This window comes from Canis lupus, chromosome 17 (assembly GCF_011100685.1).
Source record: "Canis lupus familiaris isolate Mischka breed German Shepherd chromosome 17, alternate assembly UU_Cfam_GSD_1.0, whole genome shotgun sequence".
In the NCBI taxonomy this organism is placed as follows: domain Eukaryota; kingdom Metazoa; phylum Chordata; class Mammalia; order Carnivora; family Canidae; genus Canis; species Canis lupus.
In genome coordinates this window covers 29411830-29417847 of record NC_049238.1, presented here as the reverse complement: position 1 = coordinate 29417847, position 6018 = coordinate 29411830, and positions in this window count along the sequence as shown.

Below are 6018 nucleotides of genomic sequence, written 5' to 3'. Positions count from 1 at the left end.
TATCTTTGGTTCAAAATATTCACTACTTGGATTAATTCTGATAATTTATATTTCATAGGAAATATTTCATTTCTTCTAGGTTTTCACATTTACTTTCTACAGGTCTGTGTATTTTATGTTTCTTGTCATTTCTTCTCTCTGTGGCATTATGATTTTTTATTCTTACCACCCAAGGATTATCTATGTGTGTTTCTTAATTTTCAAGAAGTTCAGGGGAAAAAAGTACTCATTTTTCACATCCAATTCCTCTTTGCAATTTGAAGAACGAGGAGCAGAAAACTAAGGTGGATCAAGAATTTGCTCAGAATCCCGTCTGAAGACTTCTGCATCAGTAACTGAGAAGATATTACTCAGATTATCCATTTCCCTTCCCTTACCTAGAAACACAGGACACCAGTTCTTTTTCCCCTCTCCTCAAGTCTTGTTGCTTTACCCAGCATCTCTTTTTTGTGTGTCACTTGGAAGAGTAGTTTGTTTCCTGATAATATATTCAGTGGACAGTTTCCACAAATTTAAACAATCTCTCTAGGTACAAACATGTAAAACAAATGGCAAAGAATAATGAGTAAAGGGTCATGGATGTTAGCCACCATGTCTGTCTTATTACCAGTGTGTTTGGTCATTAGTATTGGACTAATTTGTCTTCAATGTGCAGATGAGCACAGTGCAGCCCTGCCAATTTACCTTTTGTTTCTGTATCAGCAAGGAATAGAATTAGCTTTTACATTTGAGAAAACCCAACAGAGAATAGCCTAAAAAATATAAGTTCAGTGTAAAGGAGTTGTTAGCATTGGTTCAACTGTTCAAAATGTCAAGAAGGACCCAGGCTCTTTTTAGTCCTCTTCTGCCCTTCTTAGAGTATTGGATTTTTATCTGTTGTTTGATTTGAAGATGGCTTACACAATACCAGTCATGTTATCCAAGTTCAAGGCAAAAAGGAGGTAAAGAATGGGAAAGGTAATAGTACTAATTAGGACTTTTCTTTTTCTGGCAACAAAGGAAATCTGCCCCAGTGGCCCTCCAGCAGATATCTCCATGTATCTAACTGGCCACAACATTGCCTCTCTATGTTTAATGGATGTTGAAAAAGTGAGTATCTCACTTTTTAGCTTCTGTAGCAGGAGATGGCAGTGAGAAATTGATTTCAAATGGCTTTAGGGTTAGACAACAAATGTTGTCTTTCACAAATGCCCCATTAAACAGGAATCTCTAATTGCTCATTTCTATTTTGGATTTTCCCTCATTTTTCCTCTCTCACCCCAATTATAAAAGGTAATATATGTAATTTGTAGACACTGAGTCCTAATATCCCAACTCTTGAGAACAGTGCCTCAGATCACCTCCTCAATGAGATGTTTGCTTTCTTCATATGATATCACAATCATTTTAATCTAGTTTGTTCGTTCCCTGTTTTGGATTCACTTACTCCCTGAAGAATGATCATACAAACCCTCATAAGTAGGCTTCCTTTCACACAAATCCTGAAGAACCCTGTTGTCTTAGATATAGCTTTGAGTTTGTCCCTAAGATTGTTAAGTTTTCTATCAGTTGATGCATGAGTCTTGTATTCTTTCTATTCCAAGAGGATTGTCTTTTATACCTTAGAAGAAGTTGGTTTGTTTTCCTGAAGATGCTAAAAAAAAAAAAAAAAACCACCTTAAGAAATATCATAAAAAAATAAACAGGGATCCCTTGGTGGCACAGTGGTTTAGCACCTGCCTTTGGCCCAGGGCACGATCCTGGAGACCCGGGATCGAATCCCACATCGGGCTCCCGGTGCATGGAGCCTGCTTCTCCCTCTGCCTATGTCTCTGCCTCTCTCTCTCTCTCTGTGTGACTATCATAAATAAATAAAAAAAATTAAAAAATAAACATCCTTAGGCACAAATTCTTTGGGCCAACCAGTACCCAAAAACACCTAAATTTCGACCTTATGATATAAAAAGTATAGACCTCCTTTGCTGTTTAAAATGAAAGACCAAATTATGCTTTTGGCCAAGTGAAGTATCAGACCAGATTTATCTTCCCCTTTAAACAATAAAGGAGAAAAAAAAAAAAACAGTAGTTTTGAGACACTGAAAAACAGCCAAATGCAAGGCAATAATTCCTGAGAGAGGAAAAGAAATTGTCCATGACCCAGTGCAGGGAGGAGCAACTTAGGCAGACTCTAGAGTTCTCTATGAGTTGAAGAGAGAGAGTTGGGAGTTTGGTGAATCCAAGAGATCTAGAGTTTGCAGGACAGAATGCTACAGGAAAGCTCTGGAGATCTGAACTGGGTCTTCCCCAAGTCTTTAGGTAAGTATTGATAAGTATAAGTATATGAGAAACCTATCAGGGGCTGAGGAAAGAGTCACCTAATAGATATGCAGAACAATCCTCTGATGTTACACAGGGTTGGAAATAGTTCATGTTTCCACCAGGCACAGTGGAATATATTATAAAGTTTGAGGCATGATGTAAAGGACTCAGAAGGGCATTATTACCTCATTGCTGTATAAAAATTCAGCCCTAGGTTAAAGGTTGCTTTGGTTCTGTCTTAAAGTTTAAAAGTAAGACGTGAAAATCTCGAATACACACACACATACACACATGTACAAGAAAGTCTAGTTCTCAAAAAGGTAAATTCATAAAGTTCGGGATCCAATTATCGATATGTAAAGAAGGAGAAAACTCAACCCCAAATGAGGAGAAAATGTAATACATTGGAAATAACCCAGAATTAACACATTTTGTAGAATTAGTGAATAATGCCATTTAAATGTTTCATAATTATATTGATACACTAGAAGACAGAGAAACATCTTTAAAGCACTGGAAAGAGAAAACCCTGTCAACTTGCAATTCTATACCCAGTAAAAGTATCTTTGAAAAACAGAGGCAAAGACCCATAAGTGCCAAAAGTATTTATGCCTAACAGATACATTAAAGCAAGTCCTTCAGGCAGGAGGAAATTGATAGTAAATGGAATTGGTGCAGGATGGTAAAAAAAATTACTTCTTCCTACTTTTTACATCACTTTAAATGATAATTGACAATTTAAAGCAAGAAATAATATACAGAGGATTAGAAAACAAATGTAGAAGTGAAATATATGAGAATAATAACACAAAGGCTGGAAGAGGGTAAATAGAAGTATGATATTGGAAGTTTCTTATATATTTGTGAAGTAGTATAATATAAATTTTAGATGTGTTCCATTGACTCTAAAGCAACCACTTAAAAAAAACCCTATGATTTATTTATTTTAGGGAGAGAATGGGGTAGAGGGAGATGGAGAGAGAGTCTTAAGCAGACTCCATGCCCTGACACAGGGCTCGATCTCACTACCCTGTGGTCACAACCTGAGCCAAAACCAGGGAGTCAGATGCTTAATTTTGCCACCCAATTGGCTACCCAAAAAACAATAGCTAATAAGCAAAAAAAAAAAAAAAAAAAAAAAGGAGACAACATAGAATAATAATAAGATATTCAATTAATTCAAAAGAAGACAGGAAAAAGGGAACAATGAACAAGTATGACAAATAGAAAACAAATACCAAGGTGCTAGATTACCACATAATCACATTAAATGTAAATGGTGTAAACGCCATAATTAAAAGGCAAGATTGACAAATTATATACAAATAATGAGATCTTGACTACATAAAATGCTGTATACAAGAAATCCACTTTAAACAAAAGATTCAAATAAGTTAAAAGCAAAAGGATAGAAAAAGATATTCCATACCAAAAGAAAGCCTCAGTGACTATATTAGCATCAGACAAAATAGATTTCATAGAAAGGGATGAAGAGGTTTATTTCATAATGACTAAGAGTTTAATCCATCAAGATAACATAACAATCCTAAAAGTGTATGCACCTAGTCAAGAGCTTCAGAATAAATGGAGTAAAAACTGATAGAATGAAAAGAGAAACAGACAAATCTACAATTATTGTTGGAGATTTCAATACTTCTCTCAATAACTGAGAGAACAGGCAGGCAGAAAGGTAATTAGGTTGGAAGATTTGGGTAACACCACCACCCCCATTAACATTTATAGAGCGTTCTACCCAACAACAGCAGAAAACACTTTTTTTCATGTGCCAAGTACATTTACCAAGATTCTGAGCCATAAAACAAGTCTCAATATATTGAAGAGGGTCCAAATCATACAAAGCATGTTCACCAGCCCCAGTAAAATTAAATTAGAAGCCAATAAAAAAAGATGTCTGGAAAATCCCCAAATATTTGGAAACTAAATAACACACTTCTTCATAACCAAAAGGTCAAAGGAAAATTAAAAAGTATTTTGCCTGGTGAGGAAGTGGGACAAGAAATCTCATTCACTATGGTGAGAATGCTCATGGTACTACTGCTACTTTGGGAGACAGGTAAGCAGTTTCTTACAACACTAGACCTGCTCTTAGCATACAATCCAGCAATAATGCTCCTTGGTATTTACCCAACTGAGTTGAAAGGTTATACTCATACAAAAACATGCATATGGATATTATAACAGCTTTATTCATAACTGTCCAAAACTTAGAAGAAACTTGAGATGTCCTCTGGTAAGTGAATGGGTAAACAAACGGTGGAACATCCAGAAAATGGAATATTATTCAGCACTAAAAAGAAATGAATTGTAAAGCCATGAGAAGACATGGTGGAGACTTACATGCATATCACCAAGTGGAAGATATGATCTCAATAGTATAGCATTCTGGAAACTATGGAGATAGTAAAAAGATCAGTCATTTTCGAGGACTTGGGGGAGGAGGGATGAATAGGGGAACTCAGAATTTTAGGGCACTGAAACTATTTGTATGATACTATCATGGCCAATATATGTCCTCATACATTGGTCCAAACTCATAGAATGTACAACACCAAGAGTGGACTCTAACGTAAACTGAGCTTTGGATGCGTCCCTGTAGGCTCCTCTATTGCAATAAATATACCACCTGGCTCTGAGAACTTGACAGTGGGGAGGCTGTGTGTGTGGGGGGGGGGGAGGAGGAGGCAAGGAGTATATAAGAAATTTCTATACTTTTCTGCTCAATTATATTATTAGCATAAAACTCTAAAAAGTAAACTTGAGAGACATCTGGATGGCACAGCGGGTAAGCATCTGCCTTCAGCTCAGGGCGTGATCCTGGGGTCCTGGGATCGAGTCCCACATGGGGATTTCCGCAGGGAGCCTACTTCTCCCTCTGCCTATGTCTCTGCCTCTCTCTCTGTGTCTCTCACGAATAAATAAATAAAATATTTTAAAAAATAAAAGGTAAACTTGATTAAAAATATTTTGAAAAATATATTTGGAAAAAAAATTTTGACCTGAATGAAGATGAAAACACAACATACCAAAATTTGTGTATGCAACTGAAGAGTACTCAGAGGGAAATTTATAGCACTAAACTATATGAGAAAAGAAGAAAGTTCTCAGCTCAGTGACCTCAGCTTTCACATTAAGAAACTAGACAAAGGAGAGTAAAATAAACCCAAAGTCAGCTAAACAAAGGGAATTACAAAGATAAAAGCAGAAATCAATAAAATGTAAAGAAAAACGAAAGAGAAAGTCAATGAAAACATAAGCTGTATTTTTGAGGAGATGAATAAAATGAAGGCTGTTCTGGCAAGTGCTGCAGACAAGCTCCTGTCCACATAGGTGGAGGAACCAGAGCTTCCCACACCCATGAAAAATGACAAAAGGGCTCTCTGGGTAATGAGAAATACCCGCTACCATCCAGGTGGCTGATCTGCTTCCAGAGTCAAGAAGATCTGTGTTCTTCAGTGAGGGAAAAATAAAAGATTTCTGTTTTCATCAGGAAACTTGTTCTTACCTAGTCTTTGAGAAGTTTCTATATATACTTGCAAGCTCGAAAACAGTATTTCTTTAAGTGATTCTATATTTCTGACTTCACATTTTAGACATCCTTTGTTCATCCTCATTCTTATTCAGAATTTGTAAATTTGAACTTTCTTCATAGTTTCACTTTATTTCATTCCATGGCTTTTTAGCTTATTGGCTTTGTTTTCT